Source organism: Pristiophorus japonicus, chromosome 5 (genome assembly GCF_044704955.1).
Source record: "Pristiophorus japonicus isolate sPriJap1 chromosome 5, sPriJap1.hap1, whole genome shotgun sequence".
In the NCBI taxonomy this organism is placed as follows: domain Eukaryota; kingdom Metazoa; phylum Chordata; class Chondrichthyes; family Pristiophoridae; genus Pristiophorus; species Pristiophorus japonicus.
Window position 1 is genome coordinate 50,289,393 of NC_091981.1, and position 27,114 is coordinate 50,316,506.

Below are 27,114 nucleotides of genomic sequence, written 5' to 3' on the forward strand. Positions count from 1 at the left end.
CCATTTGACTCCTCGAGCCTGTTCCACCATGCAATAAGATCATGGCTGATCTGATCATGGACTCAGATCCCCTTCCCTGCCTGCTCCCCATAACCCTTTATTCCCTTATCGCTCAAAAATCTGTCTATCTGCACCTAAAATATATTCAATGACCCAGCCTCCACAGCTCTCTGGAGCAGAGAATTCCTCAGAACCCTTTGAGAGAAGAAATTCCTGCTCATCTCAGTTTTAAATGGGTGGCCACTTATGCTGAGACTATGCCCCTTAGTTTTAGTTTCCCCTATGAGTGGAAATATACTCTCTGCATCCAACTTGTCGAGCCCCCTCATTATCTGTGGAAGAAAACGATTCCCATTCTTCCGGATTGTCCTAACTCTCATTCTTCTGAAATGAGAGTTAGGACAATCCTACAAAATATACAGTAATTTACAAAGCGCTCACCGGTGTTCTCTTTTCTGCTCAGCTCGGGGTCTCCTTTTGCCTTTTTGTTATTTTAGCTTCTTTGCGGTAGCTACCTCATATGTTTCGATAAGATTACCTCTCATTATTCTGAACGCCAATGAGTATAGTCTCAGCCTATCTTCATAAGTCAACCACCTCATCTCTGGAATCAACCTAGTGAACCATCTCTGAACAGCTTTCAATTCAAGTATATCCTTCCTTAAATACGGAGACCAAAACTGTACTCAGTACTCCAGGTGTGGCCTCACCAATACTCTGTACAGTTGTAGCAGAACTTCTCTGCTTTTATATTCTATCCCCCTTTCAATAAAGGCCAACATGCCTTCCTGATTACTTACTCTACCTGCATACTAACATTTAGTGTTTCATGCACAAGGACCCCCAGGTCCCACTGTATTGAAGCACTTTACAATTTTTCTCCATTTAAATTATAATTTGCTTTTCTATTTTTTCTGCGAAAGTGGATAACCTCACATTTTCCACATTATACTCCATCTGCCACATTTTCGCCCACTCACTTAGACGTCTATATCCCTTTGCAGATTTTGTGTGTCCTCCTCACAATTTGCTTTCCTCCCATCTTTGTATCATCAGCAAACTTGGCTACATTGCACTCGGTCCCTTCATCCAAGTCATTGATATAGATTGTAAATAGTTCAGGCCCCAGCATCGATCCTTGCGGCACCCCACTAGTCACTGTTTGCCAACCGGAAAATAACCCATTTATCCCGACTCTCTGTTTTCTGTTAGTTAGCCAATTCTCAATCCATGCTAATATATTACCCCCAACCCCGTGAATTTTTATCTTGTACAGTAACCTTTTATGTGGCACCTTATCGAATGCCTTCTGTGTAAAGTCCTGACCCTGCAGTACAGACTTACACGAGGCACATGCTGAAGTCAAGGTCACTCTGGACCTGCACCTTTATTTCACAGCTCTCGAGTGCCACACTTGCCTGAGACCTGCCTTTATATACCTGTGTGGAACAGGTATGCAGTGTCTCCTGCAAGTGCACCCCTGGTGGTAAAGTATGCTTGTGGTTACAGGTCATATCTAGTTATAGTCATGTTTAGCATGGTAAGATACAGTTGTATACAGTAGTGTGAGATACATGACATTCTGGAAGTCCAAATACACCACATCCACTGGTTCCACCTTATCCACCCTGCACATTACATCCTTAAAGAACTCCAGCAAATTTGTCAAACATGATTTCCCTTTCATAAAACCATGCTGACTCTGCTTGATTGAATTATGCTTTTCCAAATGTCCTGCTATTGCTTCCTTAATAATGGACTCCAGCATTTTCCCAACGACAGATGTTAGGCTAACCGGTCTATAGTTTCCTGCTTTCTGCCTGCCTCCTTTTTTAAATAGGGGCGTTACATTTGCGGTTTTCCAATCACTGGGACCTCCCCAGAATCCAGGGAATTTTGGTAGATTACAAACAATGCATCCATTATCTCTGCAGCCACTTCTTTTAGGACCATAGCCATCAGGTCCAGGGGACTTGTCTGCCTTTAGTCCCATTATTTTACCAAGTACTACTTCTTAGTGATAGTGATTGTATTAAGTTCCTCCCTCCCTATAGCTCCTTGATTATCCCCTATTGGGATGTTTTTAGTGTCTTGTACTGTGAAGACCCATACAAAATATTTGTTCAATGTCTCTGCTATTTCCCTGTTCCCCATTATTAATTCCCCAGTCTCATCCTCTAACATTTATTTTAGCCACTCTTTTCCTTTTTATGTACCCGTAGAAACTCTTACTATCTGTTTTTATACTTCATGCTAGTTTACTTTCATAATCTATCTTCCCTCTCTTTATTTTTTTTTAGTCGTTCTTTGCTGGCTTTTAAAAGTTTCCCAATCCTCTGGCCTCCCACTAATCTTGGCCATTTTGTATGCTCTTGTTTTCAATTTGATACCATCCCTTTTTTCCTTAGTTAGCCATGAATGGTTATCCCTTCTCTTACAGCCTTTCCTTATGGTGTGCATTGGAATATTATAGATTAGATTATAGAAAATGTTGTATCAGCTATTGCCTAAGTTTCTCCACCTCACCAGGACTTCTAAAGTAAATGTAAATTTTTAGGCACAGGTTTTCTTGACGGCCAATACATTTGAAGTCCAAAATATATATAATCTACATCATTAACCATTCTTAAAAAGTGTGCGCTGAACACATTTTGATGACTTTTGCTTGGACAATTGCTGCAAGTTTTACTTTATTAATGAAAGAGAAAACAAATAGGAGCAAAAGATAAAATAAAACTAAGGTAATTGAAAGGCAATATAGGATTCATTCACAAGAGAGATGTATGGTCACACTTACAAACAGAAATAAGTAAAGCCATATCTTACTAAATATCAGCTAGTACTCCATTAGTACCATTTATATATAGGTTAGCCTTGGCTCAGTGGTAGCAATCTTGTCTCTGAGTCAGTATGTTTATGGGTTCAATCCCACTCCAGAGACTTGAGCACTAAATCTAGATTGATACTCCAGTGCAGTAACTGGGAGAGTGCTGCACTGTTGGAGCTGCCATCTTTCAGATGAGACATTAATTCCTTTCAGATGGACGCAAAAGATTCCATGGCACCATTCAAAGAAGAGCAGGGAAGATCTCCTGGGGGTCGAAATTACCCCTTTCACTAAGGCCTGTTAGCAACTCAAATCAGCGGCCATGCTGCGGAATGCAGTGGTTGCTGAGTTCTCGTTAAATGGCCACCGAGATCACTATTGCTCTGACGCAGTTTGCGGCAGTGTACATCACCGCACCTCTTCCCACCCACTTCCGCAGCGGTGATAGACAGCACTCTTAAGTGCGTCATCACTGCGCACGCCACCGAGGTGCCCATTGCCCTTTAAAAGTGGTCCGGCCGCTTGGCGGTGCCAAGAGTTGTTTTTTTTTGGGTGGTGCATAGTTGCTGATGCACACCGCCAGAGTGCCTTAAAGGTTTGGTGATTTCATTGGATTCAGTGTCGGTGAATTTTTTGTGTTGTTTGACTGGCAGTGCAAGGCTACAGTGTGCACTGCTTTGTGAGTGCTGGAGGCACCTTCCATCTGCAGAACAGGGAGGCCACTTCGAGGAGGCTGCGCTTGTGGAGGCCTTTGAGATGGGGGCGGTGCTTTCAGGCCGACACCTCCTGCACATTGTGCGTGCCGCCGAGGCACAGGGGAGAAGGCGGCATCGGGGGCAACCACTGCAGAGGCAGTGGGCAAGGATTGCAGGCATCATTGCGGACCACCATGGAGGGGGCCAAGGAGATGGCCACAGAAGCAAGAGAGGTGCCACATGAAGGCCCTCAGCAAGGGCCTCCACCAAGGAGGTACGCTGACCACCCACCCCTCCTCCCCCCCCACCAGATAATGGGCGAGCAGCCCAGGAGGCAGCCTGCAGTGGAGCCAGATGCTGGGCAGCAGCAGTCTGCAGAGGTGGAGGAAGCAGAACAGCAGCAGGAAGCAGCTAGTGAGCCACCTTACATAGCAAGACTGTCACAGAGACGTAAGGGTGAGAGGGGTCTTCCGCCATCAATTCTCATACACCGATATGAATGATGATCAGTACCTGTGCAGACTGAGATTCCGGAAGCAGGTCGTCACTGAGATCTGTAATCTCCTGAAGCCAGAATTGGAGCCACAGACACGGGTGAGGACAGCCATCAGCGTGGCATCGAAGGTGACTATCGCCCTCAACTTTTATGCCACCGGCTCCTTCCAAGCTGCCACTGCGGACATCTGCAACATTTCGCAGTTTGCGGCCCACACAGCGATAGGGGAGGTCACAGATGCTCTGTAGAGGAGGAGGGCCAACTACATCTCCTTCCCCATGACCAGGGAGAAGCAATTGGAGTGCCAGACTGCACATTGCCTCTTCCCCAGGGTCCAGGGAGTCATTGACTGCACCCATGTAGGTCTCAGGGCACCCCACCAGGCTGCAGAGCAATTCAGAAACTGCAAGGGCTTCCTCTCCCTCAATGTTCAACTCGCTTGCGACCACAACCACAAGATTATGCAAGTGGATGCCCGGTACCCTGGCAGCAGCCATGACTCTTTCATACTACGCCAGAACGGTATGCCAGGCCTCTTCACTGATCCCAATGACCATTGCAGCTGGCTCCTTGGTGACAAGGGCTACGTGCTGAGCACTTGGCTCATGACTCCTCTGCGCGACCCGAGAACTGATGGGCAGCTCATGTACAATGAGAGTCTGACGGCCACCAGGACCATCATCGAGCACACAATTGGCATTCTCAAACAGAGGTTCCGTTGCCTGGACCGCTCAGGGGGTGTGCTGCAGTACTCACCTGAGCGTGTCTCCATATTCGTGATGGTCTGCTGCATGCTCCACAACCTGGCCATCATGAGGGCGCAGCCATTGGAGGACGAGGCAGCAGTGGCATGAGGTGGAGGCGCATGAGGAGGAGGAGCAGGATGCGGGTGGGCAGCCACGCAGGAGGCAGCATCCCCATCGTGACCCTGCAAGGGAAGCACATAGCTGGCCGGTTCACATAAATCAATGCCCACGTAAGCCTACATCTGACCATGTCCATGGGCCAATCTGTGAGCCCTCTCACACAACTTTCCCGCACACTGAAATGAGAGTCCTGATTCCAAACACTAAATAAAGATTTATTACAACCCAAACAATGGGTTTCCAAAACATTTACATAATTAATTATCACCCTTATGCAACTACTTATTACTTCTCTTTCACAGACCTCTCTTTACAGTACCCCGCACTGTCTCCCCTGTGGCTGCCTCATGGCTTGGGGATGGCTGCCTCATGGCTTGGGGAAGGCTGCTGTGTGTGTATAGAGGAAGCTGCAGATGCCCTTCTCGGACGCCTGTGACCAATTCTGGCCCTGAAAGGGCCGGCTGAAGACTTGGCCGCATCCTCCTGTGCGCCTTTAGTTGGAAGTGGCTGGGGGAAGCCATGGTTGTCAGCAATTGCACAGCGGCAGCTCTTGGTTCAGGGCTGCTGTGAACTGGAGAGGCAACATCAGTATCCTGGTCTGAGGAGCCAGCGCCACTCCCCCGGAGCAGCACCCCACCTCCCCCACCAAGCTGCTGGAGCACAGGTCGGAGAGGTGTGCTGGCACCGTTAGGCCCCTGGTAGACTGTGGTGGACCCAGCCACAATGGCAGCAGTCAGATCTCGTGTAGCCTCCAGCTGAGACTGCATGACAGCAGCCACACTCTGGAAGCCATCAGAGACGAAAGCAGTCAGATGCTCCGTGCCCTGTTGCCCAGAGTGCATGAGAGCATACTGAACTTCCAGGGCAGCGGCCATCCTGTGCAAAGAATGGTCAAGACGAGCTCAAGGCACAGCTGCAAAACCTGTCCTTTAAAAAGGCCAGCGAGCAGCTGCATCAATAGGACAGGAGGGGAATTTTGCCGTGCAAACTTCACTCCACAGGCGCACCGCTGAAAGCAGCCCTTACCATCGGGAATTAACATGCCGCTCCATTTCGGGCACGACAAAGGGCAATTTCTAACTTAATACCACCATATCTACATCGGCGGTACCTGACACTCTAATGCGGGGGGGGTTAATTTCAGCCCCCTGGTGTCTTGGTCACTCTTTATCCCTCTTTATCCCTCAACCAATATCACTAAAAACAGATAGGGGGAAGAATTTGGGTTGTTTGCACCTCCCGTTAGCGCCCATGGGGCGCAAACGACTATATGCCCGGGCGTGGCGCTGCTACAGACTCAGTGACAGTAACCGGTAGCACCCTGCTCCTACCAGTCGGGCCCCGGGCTGCCGGGCCAGCGATGACAACGCCTTCACCGTGTGCAGCGACCTGTTTTCACCTCGGAGCAAAAATCCAGTTGCGTCCCGTGAAGCTGGTGCGGGCGCTGCCCGGGCAGCTGTGTCGTTAGCACGATGGTTTGCATCAAATCATGGGCAGGTTTTGCAGCTTGAGTTCCTCTTGACCTTTCTTTGCACAGGATGGCCCTGGAAGGTCAGAATGCAGGGCTCGAACCCACTGTAGGCTGCTCGTGGGGCGAAAATTAAAGGGGAGGTGCAGCAGTAAAAAAAATGGCCCATTTACCGGTCGCGACCTTCTTGATTGTAGATCGCAGGGTCTGTGCCGCGATGTTGCAGCTCGGCACTCCACTTGTGTGCTGGGCTGCTGCCACGGCACCCCGCTCCCTTGTGGTCCAGCAATGGCTCCATTTCCCGCCCGCAAAGTCGGTAGCTTGACCCTCCCCTTTAATAGAAGGGGAGGGCCCTGTTTACCCACCAGCGCTACGCGTCCAACTGCATAGTGCTGGAAACATTGCATCCCTTTGCGCCCCGGTCCCGCCCTCGACAGGAACTGCAGCGCGAGATTTTGCGCTGCAGATCCTCTCGGGGACGGTAAGCCCAATATGGTTCGCGGGGCAGGACTTCCGAGCCTGATGCAGCAACTCTCGCCTCGCGACTGTTACCAACAGGGCGGTAGCGAATATACCCCCATTTATCTTATTGCTATTTGTGGGACCTTGTTATGTGCAGATTGCTTGCCACCTCTTCCTCCATCACAACAGTGACGACAAGCTCACTGTACTAACTGAAGCGGAAAACCTAGACTACCCTATCTGTTGCCATCGCCATGGTCCAAAAATACCCATTTTCTTATCATGGGACAGTAAAGATCATTTCTAGTTACTTTGAACAAAAGCTGTTAACTCATCAGATTATGAGTGTGAAAAATGGACTGAGACAATTCTCCTCTGGGTGAGATATAGATTTGATCTTGAGTCTTTGTTAATCTGAACCATTGAGAAAAGCAAACAGGAGAATTGACCCAAAAAAAATAGCCTCTATGTTGTTTAGGAGGTATATCACAAGCATTAGACCAGTCAAAATTTACCCTAGGCCTTTAGCCTAAAGGAATGGTGCTCTCTGCAAACATGTAATGTGAGTCTATTGTTCAGAGTTATCAATCAGGTCAATAGCAAAGCAAACAGCATTTCCCTTGGAAGTCACTTGCTTTGTACGTGCAGTTCACATCTTTTCTCCCACCTTAATACTCCAAGATCAATAAGCCTTTCTCTTCATTTGCTATCTACATTATCTGACTCCACTTCAAAGTCCAAACAGGACTATCAGCACTTTTCTTTGGTGACGTGATGAAGGAAATAGAGAGCAGAATTCTCAGTGTCCTGTAAATATGTTTGTTCCCTGTATCAAATGATGTTTGATCTTAGTTATGTTCTGTGAAAAGAGGGTTCAGATGTTTTTGTCACTTAATCAGAGGAAAAAGTACAGAGAGACAAAGAGCACCGTTCAATCAGATCGAGTGACTTGCTCAGATATAAATTCTATTGCTGCATGGAATTACTGATCACATAATGAAAGGCAGCATATATATTTAAAATCTGAATGAAGTTTGGTGCCTAATGTGCTAGGGACAGCATGATTCAAAGAGATAGGCTCCAAATCAAAGCTACTTAATATAGATCTGCAACAAAGAACGTGATACACTCCACGTACTTCAGAGATAACATATTGATTGAAGTAAGTTTACTTCCAGTTCCACAAGGATGCAAGGATATTAGAGCTTCTATCTACGGTTTAATCATTTTAAATCTCCACTGTAAATCATTTACACTGTTAACGATCGTCAGTTCATATCTATACATTATGCACTGGATCTCATGTGTTTTTTGGTGTGTGTGCGCAGAGCGTAGAGCTTCTTAAAAGTTTATTTCCATATAATACAATCATCTACCCTGAGGTTTTCATATATAATGTTCATCATTCTTTAATGACAGTTTTAAAGACATTGGGCTGGATTTTCGAACTTCTGCAGGCCGTTAGCACACCGGAGGAGCGGCAATGGCGGCGGTAAGCACTTCCGGGCGGGCGGCCAGCCTCCAGCGCCCCGCTGGGACATTCGGTGCAGGTTTCGCTGGGGCGCAGAGCATAACCGCCCGGAAGTGGCGAGCCAGTGTGCAACGCCCCTGGTTGCAACACCGGCTTGATTTTTGGCTGCCGCCCGACCCGTAGCACTCTGTAGAACGCCCTAGTGTGAACGCCTGTGAAAGCTGGCGGTCCAAGCTGTAGCGGTCGCAGTGAGGTGAGTAATGTCAATCTCAGGTAAGTGTGGTTGTTTTCTTTTTTTTTGTTTGCAATTTATGTTGTGATGGCATGAGGTGTGCATTAGGAATGTTTTTGGTGGGTTTTTTCAGGGGTTTTCTTTCCCCTCGGCCTCTCTTAGGGAGCTCTGAGGCCGGCTGTTTAGCTCTGGATTTTCTCTTGCTCAGCTGGCCTAGTGCCTTAAGAGAGGTGTGCATCGCCTCCCTTTGTGCTCCGCTCCACATTCACAATTTCCGGATGTGCCAAAGCTCTTTACAGCCAATGAAGTACTTTTGAAGTGTAACCACTATTGTAATGCAGGAATCGTGGCAGCCAATTTGCGCAAGGCAAGGTGCCACAAACAACAATGTAATAGCAACCAGATCGTCTGTTTTAGGTGTGGTTGAGGGATAAATACTGACCAGGACACTGGGAACAACTTCCCTGCTTTTTTTTCGAATAGTGCCATGGGATCTTTTACATCCACCTGACTGAATAGACTGGGCTTCAGTTTAACCTCTCATTAACAGAATAAACAATTTGAACGGTGATGAAGACTGCATTGAGAGTAGGAGATCCATGGAAATGGTCGGGAGAGATAGCGGAGAGAGGAACAGGGAGAAGGTGCTTCCAGATAGGAAGTTGCATTGGCAGGGGGAATTGAAGCAGTGTGGGTTGATGCTTGAACAGCTAATAGTGGAAGCTACATTGCGTGCAGTAGAGCAAGACCAGGATAGAGCAGAGGAAAGCTGTGGAGCGACTCAATCCTCGAGCAGTGACATAAAAGGTGAGTGGAGAAATATCATTAAGAGGGTTATGGCATAATGCCGTAAAATTGAGAAGTGTGAGGTGTTGATGACTAGGAGCAAGAAAAAGGGGGCGGCGAAAGAAGGAGATGTGACAGAGCAAAACTGATTGACAGGAAGAAAAGGAAGGAAGCCAGGGTTGGCAGCCAAAATACACATGTAGGTGGAGACAGATTGTGTACACGTACCATCAGGTTGCTTAGTATGACTGTGTGAGTCCAAGGATGAGGTTATCGAGATAGGCAAAGTCTGGGACCTGCTGGCATTTGAAGAAGTTCACTTACTTCAGGTCTATTATTGTCTGTTTTACTTTAGTGTTAAATCTATAATTGTGAGGAGTATACCTGTACCAGTTAAAATTGTATACCGATGACAAGTTCACCAGTTTATGTGCTAATGGTGTATGGCTAAATGTACAGCAGTTAAAAATATATCTATGAAGTATATATATGTTAAAGAAAGAATTGCAGTTATATAACACCTTTCAAACCTCAAGATGTACCACTTTTTAAAAAAGGACGGAGAGAGAAAACGGGTAATTATAGACCGGTTAGCCTGACATCAGTAGTGGGGAAAATGTTGGAATCAATCATTAAGGATGAAATAGCAGCGCATTTGGAAAGCAGTGACAGGATTGGACCAAGTCAGCATGGATTTATGAAAGGGAAATCATGCTTGACGAATCTTCTGGAATTTTTTGAGGATGTAACTAGTAGAGTGGACAAGGGAGAACCAGTGATGTGGTGTATTTGGACTTTCAAAAGGCTTTTGACAAGGTCCCACACAAGAGATTGGTGTGCAAAATCAAAGCACATGGTATTGGGGGTAATGTACTGATGTGGATAGAGAACTGGTTGGTAGACAGGAAGCAGAGAGTCGAGAATAAACGGGTCCTTTTCAGAATGGCAGGCAATGACTAGTGGAGTGCCGCAGGGCTCAGTGCTGGGACCTCAGCTCTTTACTATATATATTAACGATTTGGATGAAGGAATTGAGTGCAATATCTCCAAGTTTGCAGATGACACTAAATTGGGTGGCGGTGTGAGCTGTGAGGAGGACGCTAAGAGGCTGCAGGGTGACTTGGACAGGTTAGGTGAGTGGGCAAATGCATGGCAGATGCAGTATAATGTGGATAAATGTGAGGTTATCCATTTTGGGGGCAAAAACACGAAGGCAGAATATTATCTGGATGGCGGCAGATTAGGAAAAGGGGAGGTGCAACGAAACCTGGGTGTCATGGTTCATCAGTCACTGAAAGTGAGCATGCAGGTGCAGCATACGGTGAAGAAAGCAAATGGTATGTTGGCCTTCATAGCTAGGGGATTTGAGTATAGGAGCAGGGAGGTCTTACTGCAGTTGTGCAGGGCCTTAGTGAGGCCTCACCTGGAATATTGTGTTCAGTTTTGGTCTCCTAATCTGAGGAAGGACGTTCTTGCTATTGAGGGAGTGCAGCGAAGGTTCACCAGACTGATTCCAGGGATGGCTGGGCTGTCATATGAGGAGAGACTGGATCAACTGGGCCTTTATTCACTGGAGTTTAGAAGGATGAGAGGGGATCTCATAGAAACATATAAGATTCTGACGGGTCTGGACAGGTTAAATGCGGGAAGAATGTTCCCAATGTTGGGGAAGTCCAGAACCAGGGGACATAGTCTTAGGATAAGAGGTAGGCCATTTAGGACTGAGATGAGGAGAAACTTCTTCATTCAAAGAGTTGTTAAGCTGTGGAATTCCCTGCCGCAGAGAGTTGTTGATGCCAGTTCATTGGATATATTCAAGAGAGAGTTCGATATGGCCCTTACGGCTAAGGGGATCAAGGGGTATGGAGCGAAAGCAGGAAAGGGGTACTGAGGGAATGATCAGCCATGATCTTATTGAATGTTGGTGCAGGCTTGAAGGGCCAAATGGCCTACTCTTGCACCTATTTTCTATGTTTCTATGTTTCTAAAGCGCTTTACAGCCAATGAAGTACTTTAAAAGTGTAGTCACAGTTGTAATGTAGGAAATGCTGCAATCAATTTGCCCACAGCAAGGTCCCACAAACAGTAAAGTGATAACAACCAGATCATTTGTTTTTAGTGATGTTTGTTAAGGGATAAATTTTGGCCAGGACACTGGGGAGAACTCCCCTGCTCTTCTTCAAAATAGTGCCATGGGATCTTTTACATCCACCTTAGAGGGAAGACAGAGCATCGGTTTAATGTCTAATCTGAAGGACAGCACCCCTGACAATGCAGCACTAACCCTCAGCCTAGATTATATCCTCAAGCTTCTGGAGTGGGGCTTGATCCCACCCCCTTCTGACTCAGAAGCAAGAGTGATACTACTCAGCCAAGGCTAACACTGAATGGTAAATTAAGAGTACGCAGATCACGGATTTGTAAAACTCCTCGCTCATGCATGGAGCCCTGTAACAGTTAAATCACATATGAGAGATATAATTAAAATCGTGGCTTTAGCTAAATCATTTCTGATTCTTTATACAAATTACATTATTTTTTACATTTGCAGGTTGACTCCCTGGAGCCCTTCAGTCATCCATTTTGAAACAGTAGACCTAAAACAGCACTCAAGGAAATTATGACAAAATTTTTTTTTTAACTAGATCATCGACACAGTTATGTTGCTGAATGTAATGGTGATAAGTGGGGGCTGGATATGCTATAAGGAAATCCTCGTGTCTCAGGTGATCCCAGTGTATTGGCTCTCAGACACTGGAATCCTTACAGAAAAAGTGTAAATGGAGATTTGTATCAAGCTAATTAATAAAAGAAAACAAGTTGGGCCACCCGGAGTAAACATCTACCCATCATAGTGATCAGAGAGCTCATTCAGTAACATTAATGGTCTTAACTGGTTAAGTGTATAGTTTTATGCTTCTTAAACATTATATAAGTGATTAATAGATCCAATGCTTACCTTTGCAAATGGTAATCTGATAGTTCTTTATTCCGCTGGATCAATTTAATTCCTAACTGCTGTAATAAAGTCTAACTATGTTATATATCACACTTCAGTTCATTAAGGCTCTTTAAATTATCCTATTATTGCAAATGTAATATATAGCACTGCTATTCCTCTATGAGAAGAGTGCAATACTACACAGTAAATCCTTCTCTTTAATAGATACTCACAATGGCACGGAAATTGCAGTGGGTTATAACACTGAACGAACAGCGTTGGCCAGGACACCAAGGATAACTGCCCTGCTCTTCTTCGAAATAGTGCCATGAGATCTTTTGCGTCCATCTGAGAGGGCAGGCTTGGTTCAACTTCTCAACCGAAAGATGGCAGCTCTGACAGTGCAGTGCACTCTCAGTGTTGCACTGGAGTGCCAGCCTGGATTACGTGCTCAAGTCTCTGGAGTGGTGCTTGAACCCACAAGCCTCTGGGGGTGAAATTCTGTGAGGGATCATCCGGTCTGCTATAACTTCAATGGGACAGTCGCAGAAACCTTGGATAAATGGTGTTTACACTGTTTTGCTGGAGTTTCTGTGGCTCTTCCAGCAATGTAATGGCGGACAAGTGATAGATCCCCTGCAGAAATGCAGCCCCTCCGATTTAGGGGTGAGAGTGCGATTAGTGAGCCCATCGACATTTTCTAAATGTAGATTTTTCCATTGGAAAAACTATGGGGATCATTTTCAATGTCACCCTCTGGGATGATACCCTGGCACAAGGAATACCCACCTGGTCTTCAATTGAGCAAAATCAGGTGGGTCTATAAAGAACGGATGATATGTTCCATCAAATTACTGCCTGGGTTACACTTACTTTTTTCCTTACTAGAATATACTTAATTTGTACCCTTTCCATTCTCTGTGTAGAAACTTCCCATTGTTAACAAGTTTTCTTTCCATTTAATCTGATATGGTTCCCTTTTCATCTCACCATAATCTGTCTTTCCAGTCAATTGCTCTTGTCTTCATCTTTCCTCTTCCCTTTTCTATTCTTACACATATTGAACCTAATTATATTATGATCATTGTTTTTTAAATGTTGCCTCCGATTGAGGATATCAAGTTGCTCAGCCTCATTTCCCAGAACTAGAGCTTGCTGTATTTCCATTAGTGTTGGAGTAGCAATATATTGACAGAGAAAACAGTCTTCAGCGCACACCAATATTTTCCACATCCCAGACTGCTCTTGGACAATTGAAGTCTTCTACAATTGTGAGCCGGACTTTCCTGGAAAGTTTCAGCATAACTATGGCGTAAGAATGGAGTTGCACTGTTTTATTTTCCTGAGAAAATTGGCATGTAATTGATTTACACCAGTTTTACGCCAAAACATCCATGGCTGCAGATTTCCTCGATTGTTTGTGGTGCTACCGAGCTGCTCCTGCCGAAACCTCCTGCTGCTCATTTACAAGGCTCCGCCCTCCATGCTAGAGACCAGCTCACGCGAGTTTCCTGCCTTTAGCCCAATAATGAGCCGGCCTAAACCTATGCCCCAAAAATGTAGGTATAGTGTGGCTCATAGTCACTTGATATGGGCTTGGCCGAAATTTGCGGAGTTTGAATGTGAGTTATTAAGCAATGTGTTAGGAGGTGGGGGGATTTTCTTACTGAGGCCTGCGCTGTACTTAACCAAAATTGTACCAGTGTCTTTGCATCTAGAATTGTTCAGACACCCGCGCTTCCCATGCGTTCAGAAGGACTGAATGGCTTGAATGGGATTCCCAGTTGGCATACCCCATTCCACATAACAGTGCAAGAGAAAAGGGGGAATTTTAACCCCCAAGAACGGGTGGATTAGGAATGGGTGGAGCATTAACATTTTTGATTTTTTTTGAGGGGGAGCGCAATCTGGCTCCAATGCAGCAAATTTCGGGTTTAATGGAGAATTCCACCGAGAAAGTTACGTGTCGAAGTCAGGGATTCAATAATTGGATGCGGACAAATACTTATTGCCGCAATTAGGAGATGTTAATGAGGTCTTTATCAATTGTGTTTGACTTGGATCCAAATGTAACTTGAGCAGGATGGGTTTCCTGGCACTTGGGAAACTGACCAGCAAGGGGAGGACAAAACCTGCAGCTCCTACCGAGAAGGCATGATTGGAGGGAGCTGAGGAGGGGAGCAGCGGAAGTGTTGTGCCCAGGTCATGGATGGAATGTAGGAAGTATTTCAATGACCTAACCAGATCAGGTAAAGTGAGTACATTTGTTGATTCAGCTACCTTCTGTGGTTTAAGTCCCCCCATCTTTCACTCTATCTTGCTAAGCATTCATCATCACATCACTCCTCACACCCACTCAACTTCCAGCAGCACCCAGCTTTCACTTTCTATGCACTGCATTGGCTCCCCGTTTATTCATCCACCATTGATGCTCACCCCAATCCTTATGCAATGTGATGCATCTGTCTCATAGTTACCCTCACCGAATGCACTGTGTCCATCAGGTGAAACCTGACCGTCACTCACTCACAAGTCTGTTTTTTCCATTCGTTGTAGAAGAGAGTGCAAAATGGAAGGGAGAGGGGAGAGAACCTGAGATGGACTGCCATCAACTGTGCAGGTCACTGATAAAAAGGAGGACAACCTGGGGATAAGTGGCACATCTGCATCACTTTCAGTCAGAGAAGGAGAGACAGGAAGCTCGCAGATGCCTGATGACAGAATTAAAAGTATATGCTTATTTTATTTCATCAATAACTGGATGATGATAAGACTGAGTATGGTGATTGAAGAGATTGTGTGAGTTGGCGCAGGTTCGCAGGCCGAATGGCCTTCTTCCGTGCTGTAACCATTCTATGATTCTATGGGCTGGATTTTCCAGTCCTTTGTGCTCCAGGTTTCACCCCGGAGCTTCGTGAAAGGCTGCGTTCAGGTTTCCTGTGCCCCTTCGCGATCCTCCGGTCCATTTTTGCAGTGGTGCTCAGCAGCACCGCTGGGAAGAGCTGGGCCAGATGTGCAAGGCCTCTCGTTGCAACACCATCCGAGCTTTGACTCGAACCCAACCCATACACCTGAAATCGTGCCTCGCAATGATTACCTGGGAAGCCAGGGCAGTCCAGCCATGCCGGTGGCGGTGATGAAGGTAAAGTGCTGTAAAGGTAAGTGCAAGTGTTTGATCTTTTAACTTTTTTAGGAATTTGTGTTGTGGCGTGGGCAATGTTTTGGGAATGTTTTTGTGGGTTTTCTTTAAGGTTTTTAACCCCCCCACAAGGCCTCTCTCGGAGCGCACATGGCCCGGCACTTTAGTTCGTGAGTTTTCCATTTTTGCGCCTCGAAAAGTGTACAACGCCTCACTTCGTGTTGCGCCCCCGACGCAGGGCGCAGATGGTGAAAATTCCTTACCAAAGCGCAAACTATTCCTGGCTGGTCACTTTCCCGCCCCACCTCCATTTTCACCCCGAAAACAGAAAAACCTAAAATCTAGCCCCAGGATTCTATAGTTTTATACTCAGGTAAATTTAATTGTTGAAAGTGATCCAGTTGCAGCCATGTTTCAGTAACTAGTATTACGTCATTAGTTTCTTTTTTAATAAATGTCTCTGACTGCTCAATTCTGTTTCTTGTACTCTGTGCATTATATGCATACAATTTAGTTTAGATTCCCCTGATTTGGTCATTTTTCCTTTATTTGCCCTTCCATATCTTGATATAATTTTTACTGCCTTGCCCTGTTTAACCTTTTTCAGCCTATCTTTTCATTACTAATACATCTATAGCTTAAGACTCCCAAAGCAAGTGCTATACTCGGAGCTCCTTCACGGCAAACGAGCTAAAGGTGGGCAGCGGAAACATTACAAGGATACCTTCAAAGTCTCCCTCATAAAGTGCGACATCCCCACTGACACCTGGGCGTCCCTGGCCGAAGACTGCCCTAAATGGAGGAAGTGCAAGCGGGAGGGCGCTGAGCACCTCGAGTCTCAACGCCAAGAGCAAGCAGAAATCAAGCGCGGGCAGCGGAAAGAGCGTGCAGCAAACCAGTCATCGTCATTGAAATCTGCCCTTGTTGACAGTAGGCTCCCGAGGTATGGAAAATGGTCCATGTTGTCCAAGGCCTCATCATGGATCTTGAAAATTGGGGACAGTACTGCGTGGCGGAGGCAGGTTGGTCGAGAACCTTTGTCTTACGGATGTTTAGTGTAAGGCCCATACTCTCATACACTTCGGTGAAGGTGTTGACGATGGTTTGGAGTTCGACCTCCGAGTGTGCGCAAATGCAAGCGCCGTCTACATACTGTAATTCAATGACAGAGGATGGGACGACGTTGGATCTGGACTGGAGCCAACGGAGTTTGAAAAGTTTCCCGTTTGTTCTGTAGATTAGCTCCACTCCAGCGGGGAGCTTATTGAATGTGAGATGGAGCATTGCAGCAAGGAAAATCGAGAAGAGCATTGGTGCGATGACACAGCCTTGCTTGACCCCGGTCTGCATGTGTATTGGGTCTGTGGTGGATCTGTTGGTCAGAATCATGGCTTGCATGTCATCGTGAAGCAGGCGAAGGATGGTGACGGACTTTTATAGGAAACACGCCAGCCAATTTGCACACAGCAAGGTCTCCTTAACAGCAATGTGACACTGACAAGATAATCTGTTTTTGTGATGTTGATTGAGTGATAAATATTGTCCAGGACACCAGGGAGAACTCCCCAGCTCTTCTTTGAACAGTACCACGAGATCTTTTACGTCTATCTAAGAGGGCAGATGTCTCATCAGAAAGGCGGCACCTCTGACAGTACTGCATTGGAGTGTCAGCCTGGTCTTGAATCCATTTCCTTCTGACTCAGAGGCTAGAAGGATACCATTGAACCATGGCTGATACCAGTTGTTTGAAAATTGGGGTCTGTGACTGCATCATGGCCCAATGGCTGGCAAAAGTTCATACAGGTCAAGGAACAAGAAGCAAAAAGTTGGTAGCATTTCCCCGCAGATTAATTGTAACATGGGTGCTAGTGAAAACCATCTCCGAAGTTGTGGGTCTTGGTACATCATTTACCTCACACTGTAGCTGCCAACATATGGCAACAGTGCTGCAAAAGTGGGGAAGAGCTTTAACAACCCTTTGCAGACCATGGTATGTTAAATATCATAGCTCTCAGAAAACGGAGATGAGGAGGAATTTCTTCTCTCAGAGGGCCGTGAATCTTTGGAATTATCTACCCCAGAGAGCTGTTGAAGCTCTGTCATTGAATATGTTTAAGTTAGAGACAGACAAATTTTTGAATGATAGGGGAGTCAAGGGTTATGGGGAGAGCACAGGAAAGTGGAGTTGAGGCAAAGATCAGATCAGCCATCATATTGAATGACGGAGCAGGCTTGAGGGGCCAAATGGCCTACTCCTGCTCCTATTTCTTATGTTCTTATGTAATACATGAAACAGCATTTAAAATCTCTCTAGGTCATGTTGTGTCAGACATACCACTCATTAGGAGTGCCAGTCACTTCATTTGGTTTGCAAATGTAGTTTTATGTGTTTCACTCTGTAAAGCAGATCCAGCTCCACATATTTAAATAATTTGAACTGTTACTGCTCATAAATATCATTCATTTTCACCTGACATTGGCAGTTTATTGTATATTCTGTGGTGGATCTCAGGTGGTTCCTTTGTTGCATCCTACAGTGCATTCTGTGCTATTCTTTGTACCTCCCACAGTGCAAATTATTTTAAGGAAACAAGTTATTGTGAGTCCAAAGAGATGAATAAAACCTTCATTAATATAAAATGGGCATATATTTCTTTGCAGTGCCTGAGCATTCAAGGGCTGAAAATTGCTGCGCAATTAAATATTAATCACCACTTTATTTTTCAACCTCTTGCTTTTAGTATAATTTTTGACACAATCCTTTGAGATTAGGCTGTCTTCATTCACCTGGGTGTGCAGCATTTTCCTCCGTCTCCTGTCCCACTTTCCTACTAATTTTCTCCTCTCCCGAAGGTATTAACCACTTGTCGAGGTACAGTTTGCACAAGTGACGATCTCCCTCTGCTGCCTTACCCAAGTGGCCATTCTCTTTGTGCGGCAGCCTAAAGAGTGAGTGCTACGAGGCTAATCAACTTTGGGGCCATCACAGTGGAAACCGATTCTTCTCCTCACCTGAGATCCAATTCCATAGACTTCCAGGACTCAGAAATAAGAACCCTGGCTGATTTTCCCTTCCCTACCTCATACACACTGAGGCTGCATGTAATGCCCATACTGTCACCTCACCCAAGACCAACGAATCAGAGATCAAACATGGACCTTCCTGGCATGTACGAAACAGCTGCTCTATTGCTTAATCAACCGGGATGGTAGGACTTCACAAAGTCTCCCTTTATATCGCAGCAACAGCAATAAAAAGTAACAACGCACCAATGGACAAATGCCTTTATGGTACTAGTTTCGGAGTCAAAAGTGATGTTGTACCAATAGTAAAAATACAGTTACTAAAGCACCTTTAGACCAATCTAGCACCAATTTAAAAAAAAACAATAAATAACATAAAATCATGAGCATTGCCGACGGATGCTGATGAAATCATCACATCTGCAAGACATTCCAAGCAACAGTGCAGTCACATCCCTCTCTTACTTTTCACAATTATTGTTTATTTTACAATCTTGATGGAACCATCTCCAGCTATTCCCTTTTCCACATCCGAAAGGCTGTTACTTACTCTTGCAGTACTCTGAAGAAACTGTTCATAGTTTCTACTATAATTGGAATTGAGAGGAAATGGTCAATTAGATTAGCCAGGTCAGTATATGACTGACATTTGTAGTTTGGTTGAATACATTATTCACTGAGTGTGTGTGTGTGTGGACAATGTTCTGTCTGGTCTTAGGAAACTAGTATTGGCCAGTTGATATTGTTCAAAACCACTTTAGATCGTCTGCCCCTGGTGCTCTGGAATTAATCCCGAACATGACTTTCATTTTTAAGTTACAGGCGATTACAAATGTTGGAGAAGCATAGAAATTAGAATCATAGAAATTTACAGCACAGAAGGATGCCATTTGGCCCATCGTATCTGTGCCGGAAATGATGGATAAGAAAAAAGCAAGGTGCCTTCTACCAGCCTGATAGTTGCATAATACAGTGACTATGGAGTTGTTGACTAATCATCGCACTCAATCTCCACCCATTATTCAGCATCAGACATAGACATAGTGTGAGGAAATTCCCAGTGGTGGAGAGCTTTGAGAAGTGTGTCTTAGTGCAACAACAACTTACATTTATGCAGCGCCTTTAACGTAGTAAAACATCCCAAGACACTTCACAGGAGTGTTAGCAGACAAAATTTAACATCGAGCCACATATTGGGCCCAAATTTCCCCAATCCCTTTATCCGGCGCACTAACCCGAGATGCGCTGACTTTGTGCGCCCAAAACGGAGCCAAAAAACGTACTCACGATTCTGGCCGCTCTGCTGTGTGTCCCGGGTCCTGGCGCGGCATATATAGCGGCAGTGGGGGGCGGAGCTATAGCCCTGCGCCGAAAACAGTGCCGGCAGTTGTCCGCATACGTGGTGGAGTCTGCGCGCATGCGCAGTAGCTCCTTGCCCTCCCAGCGCGTTCTGCAGGCTGTGAGCGGGACCCGACGCTCGCTGCCCCTATCCCTGGCCGAATGCTCTTCCGCACTGGCCCATGAGCTATTGAACAGATGGAAACCTGCTGTACTAACTTGTTTCTGGCAAAAATATGGGGAAGTTGTCTCTATTTTACACATCTTTTGGGAGTATCTCGGCATACAGCCTTTGGAGCCAATTGGAGAATGGAAACATCGCTCAGTTTAATTTGTTTTAGGGAGATCCCTGTACAGGTAAAAAAAATGATTGTGAAGGAGACCTTTAAAAATGTGCAAAGTAATGAGTGACACGAAAAAAGCCCTGTACATGTAAGTAGCTGCTTGTGTTGTTTAAACTACTGTGATTGTGTATTTGCAGAGTTCCTTTATTTTCTTTTCATCTTTCCTTAAAACTTTGTAAGTCTTGGTGCTTTAAGAGCAGGTCTTCTCTGCTTCCTTCTATTTTTTATTTGTTATTGAATGCTTTTTGTGCTTTGTTTAGTGCTTTGTAAATCTTGGTGCTTTAGAATGTATTAACCTGCGCTGATTTCTTAACTCTCCGCAAGGGATTTCTGTGCGGCCACAAGTGACCACATACGCTGGCCTAAGTTAATTTGGAGCAACTATTAGCTCTCCAAACTGGCTTAACTGGCCAAAATGGCTGGTAATGCTCCCTTTTGAAAAAAAAACTAAACTAAAAAAAATCCTAACTAACTCACTTACACTGGCGCAAATTAAATGTGCAGAATGGAGATTTTTAAGATACTCCAGAAAAATCAAGTTGCTCTAAAAAAAAACAGAGCAACTCCTGGGCAAATTTGGGCCCATTAAGTTTGGTCAAAGAGGTAAGGTTTATGGAGCATCTTCCAGAGGAGTGATAGAGAGGTGGAGAGGATTAGGAAACAAATTTCAGAGCTTGAAGCCGAGACAGCTGAAGGCACGGCCGCCAATGGTTGGTGAAGGAAATCGCCAGCAAAAGGAGAGAGTGGCCCAGAAGACTATATTATGACTCAATATAATTTTTTGCGGTATCAATAGGATGTAAAAGTATTTTAATTAGTTGCAATTACAAAATGTATTACATTATGCAAAGCCTCACTAGTATGTCATTTCCTGACTAGTTAATTGGCTAAAAGTGTAGTTTAATTGGGATGTCCTAATGTATCGTGCATAGGGGTACGGTAATGTAGTGGTTATGTTACTGGATTAGCAATCCAGAGGCCTGGACTAATATTCTCACCATAGCAGTTAGAGAATTTGAATTCAGTTTAAAAAATCTGGAAATAAAAAGCTGGTATCGGTAAAGGTGACCGTGAAGCTATCAGATTGTCGTAAAAAAACAACTTTTCACTGATGTCCTTTAGGGAGGGAACCTGCTTCGAGTCCCACATCACTGTGGTTGGCTCTTGACTGCCCTCTGAAGTGGCCTAGCAAGCCATCAGTTGTAATAATTACCTCTCAGGATAACTAGAGGATGGGCGATAAATGCCGTCCTTGCCCGTGATGCCCACATCCCGAGAATGAATTGTGCATAGTTCAAAAGAGCCTCCTTCAGATTGGAGAACTATGTTTCCCTCTGAAAACTACTTACAGCCCAAAAGCCAACTATTTTTACTCCTGATCTGATAGGAAGTGTCGTCAGCTCTTGTTTTATCACTTTCACATCAGATAGTGCATTCCAAATGTAGCTTCCTGATACTCTACAGAACAGAGTCCTGACAGACAGGAAACATCGCCACGAGCAAGGAAACCAAAGGGGCCACTTCAGAAACAAGTAACTCCTGTGCACGTTGAAGCCGAGTCTCACTGGGATATTAATATTCTTCGAAGAGGCTTTCCTTCAGTGCAGCAGGGCTGCGACAGAAAGCTTACCGTTATCAGATCGAATTGCTTTTTAAAAGCTAGATCTAAAACTATGGGTCGGATACTGTTATGATCATAATGGAAAAGTCTGAAATAAATACCTTCAATAGTATTTGAGGTTGAATAGCAGAAGCGATGCTGTAAACATTAGCAGAATAAAGCAAAGCAATTATAATGTAACAATATCTGTTGACCATCCAGTCAGTCAATATCCATGGACCAGATTCAGAGTTTAACATGTAATCAATTTCTCTTTATTCAATCACAGGGGAAATTTGCGACTATTGACTCTCGGTCTCAGGGCCTTTTGTCAAGATATTCTGCTTTCCTAGTTAAATTGGTTTAACTGTTAAAGGCAGTTCATAGATTTGTGAATTGAAATTGTAAAACTGAGCCTGAAATGAAGAGCTGGTAAGAATATTACAGTTAGTTACAGAAATAATTGCACTTTAGTGCTTGATTCTCCAATTTCACTGAGTAGACAAGGGTGTTAAATATTGGCAACAGAAAGGAAAAGACTTACATTTATATAGCATCTTTCATGACTTGAGTTTCAAAGTGCTTTACAGCCAATGAAATACTTTAAGAAGTGTAGTCACTGTCGTAATATAGGGAAATGCGGCAACCAATTTGTGCACAGCAAGCTCCCACAAACAGTAATGAGATACATTTTAGTGATATTGGTTGAGGGATAAATATTGGCCAGGACACAGGGAGAACTCCCCTGCTCTTCTTTGAAGTGCAATGGGATCTTTTACAGCCACCTGAGAGGACATACTGGGCCTCGGTTTAATATCTCATCTGAAAGACGGCACTTATGACGGTGCAGTGCTCCTTCAGTGCTACACTGGAGTGCCAGCCGAGATTTTATGCTCAAGTCTCTGGAGTGGGACTTCAACTTACAACCTTCTGACTCAGAAATGAGAATAGAAATATAGAAACATAGAAATTTACAGTGCAGAAGGAGGCCATTTCGGCCCATTGTGTCCGCGCCGGTCGACAAAGAGCCACATCGCCCTCAGTCAGCAGCCCTGAAGATTATATATAAACCTATGAACAATGAACAATGGCGGACAGGTAAAGAGTATCGGGCCCAACCAGTCCGCCCCAAACAACTGCGATACCACATGTATCGCAACATTTTACACTCCACCCCACCCGGAGCCATGCAATCTCCTGGGAGAGGCCAAAAAACAGATAAAAACCCAGGCCAATTGGGGAAAAAAATCTGGGAAAATTCCTCTCTGACCCATCCAGGCAATCGAAACAAGTCCAGGAGATCACTCCAGCCGTACTGGATTCCATGATGTGCTTACCAACATGTCTGCGCCAGCCAACAAGAGACTATCCAGTCTAAACATCAGGACCAACATCAGCATCCCCGTCCAGGCTAACATCCCCAGCATTGAAGCACTGACCACACTCGATCAGCTCCGCTGGGCAGGCCACATAGTTCGCATGCCAGATACAAGACTCCCAAAGCAAGTGCTCTACTCGGAGCTCCTTCACGGCAAACGAACCAAAGGTGGGCAGTGGAAACGTTACAAGGATATCCTGAAAGCCTTCCTGATAAAGTGCAACATCCCCACTGACACCTGAGAGTCCCTGGCCCAAGACTGCCCTAAGTGGAGGAAGTGCATCCGAGAGGGCAATGAGCACCTCGAGTCTCAACGTTGAGAGCATGCAGAAATCAAGCGCAGGCAGCGGAAAGAGTGTGCGGCAAACCTGTCCCACCCACCCCTTCCCTCAACGACTATCTGTCCCACCTGTGACAGAGTCTGGCTCTCGTATTGGACTGTTCAGCCACCAAAGAACTCACTTCATGAGTGGAAGCAAATCTTCCTCGATTCCGAGGGACTGCCATGATGATGATCCAGTCTAATCCACTTACAAGCTCTAGGTCTGTAACCCTGCAGGTTATGACACTTCAAGTGCACATCGTTTTAAATGTAGTGAGTGTTTCTGCATCCACCCACCCATCCAGGCAGTGAGACCCCCACAACCCTCTGCGTGAAGAAGCTTCCTCTCAAATCCCCTCTAAACCTTCCACCAACCACTTTAAACCTATGGCCCCTCGTAATTGACCCCTCCACCTCGTAAATCTCCTCTGCACCCTCTCCAGTGCAAACATGTCCTTCCTATAATATGGCGACCAGAACTGCACGCAGTACTCCAGCTGTGGCCTAACCAGTGTCGTATACAATTTAAGCATAACCTCCCTGCTCTTGTTTTCTATGCCTTGGCCAATAAAGGCAGGCATTCCGTATGCTTTCTTAACCACCTTATCTATCTGGCCTGCTACTTTCAGGGATCTGTGGACAAAGTACTCCAAGGTCTCCTTGCTCACCTACGCTTCTATCACTGCAGCTAGATATAAAAGATCTCATGTCACTATTCTGAAGAAGAGCAGGGGAGTTCTCCCCAGTGTCCTGGCCAAGATTTATGGGAGTAACTATTTGTACTGCGTTTTTTCTGCGCATGCGTCTGACAAGATCCACCCCCCCCCGATGCCTTCCATCCGAACCGGAAGTGCCGGACCAGAAGTGCGGTCCCGCTCTCATTCCACGCGGCTGGGGGCCGAGAGGGGTGGCAGGGGGCCAAGAGGGGTGGCAGGGGGCTGAGAGCAGTGGCAGAGGGGCCGAGAGGGATGGCGGGGGGCCGAGAGGGGTGGCAGGGGGCCGAGAGGGGTGGCAGGGGGCTGAGAGGGGTGGCAGAGGGGCCAAGAGTGGTGGCAGGGGCCGAAAGCGGTGGCGGGGGGCCGAGAGGGGTGACGAGGGGCCGAGAGGGGTGGCAGGGGGCCGAGAGGGGTGGCAGGGGGCCAAGAGGGGTGGCAGGGGGCTGAGAGAGGTGGCAGAGGGGCCAAGAGTGGTGGCAGGGGCCGAGAGCGGTGGCAGGGGGCCGAGAGCGGTGGCGGGGGGCCGAGAGCGGTGGCAGGGGGCCGAGAGCGGTGGCGGGGGGCCGAGAGGGGTGGCGGGGGGCTGAGAGGGGTGGCAGGGGGCTGAGAGAGGTGGCAGGGGGCCGAGAGGGGTGGCAGGGGGCCGAGAGGGGTGGCAGGGGGCCGAGAGAGGTGGCAGAGGGGCCAAGAGTGGTGGCAGGGGCCGAGAGCGGTGGCAGGGGGCCGAGAGCGGTGGCAGGGGGCCGAGAGCGGTGGCGGGGGGCCGAGAGCGGTGGCAGGGGGCCGAGAGCGGTGGCGGGGGGCCGAGAGGGGTGGCAGGGGGCCGAGAGCAGTGGCGGGGGGCCGAGAGGGGTGGCGGGGGGCCGAGAGCGGTGGCGGGGGGCCGAGAGCGGTGGCGGGGGGCCGAGAGCGGTGGCAGGGGGCCGAGAGCGGTGGCGGGGGGCCGAGAGCGGTGGCAGGGGGCCGAGAGCGGTGGCGGGGGGCCGAGAGGGGTGGCGGGGGGCCAAGAGGGTTGGCAGGGGGCCGAGAGGGGTGGCAGGGGGCCGAGAGCAGTGGCGGGGGGCCGAGAGGGGTGGCGGGGGGCCGAGAGCGGTGGCGGGGGGCTGAGAGCGGTGGCGGGGGGCCGAGAGCGGTGGCAGGGGGCCGAGAGCGGTGGCGGGGGGCCGAGAGCGGTGGCAGGGGGCCGAGAGCGGTGGCGGGGGGCCGAGAGGGGTGGCGGGGGGCCAAGAGGGTTGGCAGGGGGCCGAGAGGGGTGGCAGGGGGCCGAGAGCAGTGGCGGGGGGCCAAGAGGGGTGGCGGGGGGCCAAGAGGGGTGGCGGGGGGCCGAGAGCGGTGGCAGGAAACTAGAGCGGCAGCGGGATCCGAAAGGGCCAGCGGGCAGAAAAGCGGCGAGGGACTGAGAGTAGGGTGGAAGAGAGAGAGAGACTGGGGAAGGGAGAGGGAGAGAGAGACTGGGGGAGGAAGAGGGAGAAAAAGACTGGTGGGGGGGGGGGGGAAGAGAGAAAGACTGGAGAAAGAGAGAGAGACTGGGGGGAGTAGAGAGATGGCGGGTGGGGGGGGGGTAGAGACATGAGTGGGGGGGATCGGATGGGAGAGAGGGATATCTTTGGAGTGGATGAAATCCAGAAATCACGACACTCACAATTCACTTCATATGCAATAAAGCTATTAACGATCCATACACAATGCCCCATCTATGGTGGGAGGGTGGTGGTGGGTCAGGAAAGGTCATGCACTTGTGCTGGTGTAAGGAAGGACTTCGGCTGGGGGAGGGATGCACTTGCACTGCGGTAAAGCACTTCAGCTGGGGGAAGGATGCACTTGCACTGGGGTAAGGCACTTTGGCTGGGGGAGGGATGTATTTGGACTGGGATAAGGCACTTTGGCTGGGGAGGCATGCACTTGCACTGGGGTAAGGTACTTTGGCTGAGGAGGCATGCACTTGCACTGGGGTAAGGTACTTCGGCTGGGGGAGGCATGCACTTGCACTGGGGTAAGGTACTTTGGCTGAGGAGGCATGCACTTGCACTGGGGTAAGGTACTTCGGATGGGGGAGGCATGCACTTGCACTGGGGTAAGGTACTTCGGATGGGGGAGGCATGCACTTGCACTGGGGTAAGGCACTTTGGCTGAGGAGGCATGCACTTGGACTGGGATAAGGCACTTTGGCTGGGGGAGGCATGCACTTGCACTGGGGTAAGGTACTTTGGCTGAGGAGGCATGCACTTGGACTGGGATAAGGCACTTTGGCTGGGGGAGGCATGCACTTGCACTGGGGTAAGGATCTTCGGATGGGGGAGGCATGCACTTGCACTGGGGTAAGGCACTTTGGCTGAGGAGGCATGCACTTGGACTGGGATAAGGCACTTTGGCTGGGGGAGGCATGCACTTGCACTGGGGTAAGGTACTTCAGATGGGGGAGGCATGCACTTGCACTGGGGTAAGGCGCTTTGGCTGAGGTGGCATGCACTTGCACTGGGGTAAGGCACTTTGGCTGAGGTGGCATGCACTTGCACTGGGGTAAGGCGCTTTGGCTGAGGTGGCATGCACTTGCACTGGGGTAAGGCACTTTGGCTGAGGAGGCATGCACTTGCACTGGAGTAAGGCACTTTGGCTGGGGGAGGCATGCACTTGCACTGGGGTAAGGTACTTCGGCTGGGGGAGGCATGCACTTGGACTGGGATAAGGCACTTTGGCTGAGGAGGCATGCACTTGCACTGGGGTAAGGTACTTCGGCTGGGGGAGGGATGTACTTGGACTGGGGTACAGGACTTTGGCTGGCCCTTGCTGTCTTCTGGGGAGCTCTGTCCTCTGTTGCTTCAGGAAATCAAAGTGGATCGAGTTACAATTTGCAAAGTCAGCGAGACCTTGGGATGGACGGTTCCAGTTACACACTCCTGTAAAACTTCAGGATGCGGCTTATAGTCCAAGAGGACCAATCATAGACAAAGGGTGGAGCATGGCGGCCATTTTCACAGTACAAATAAGCACGTCCAATATTTATCCCTC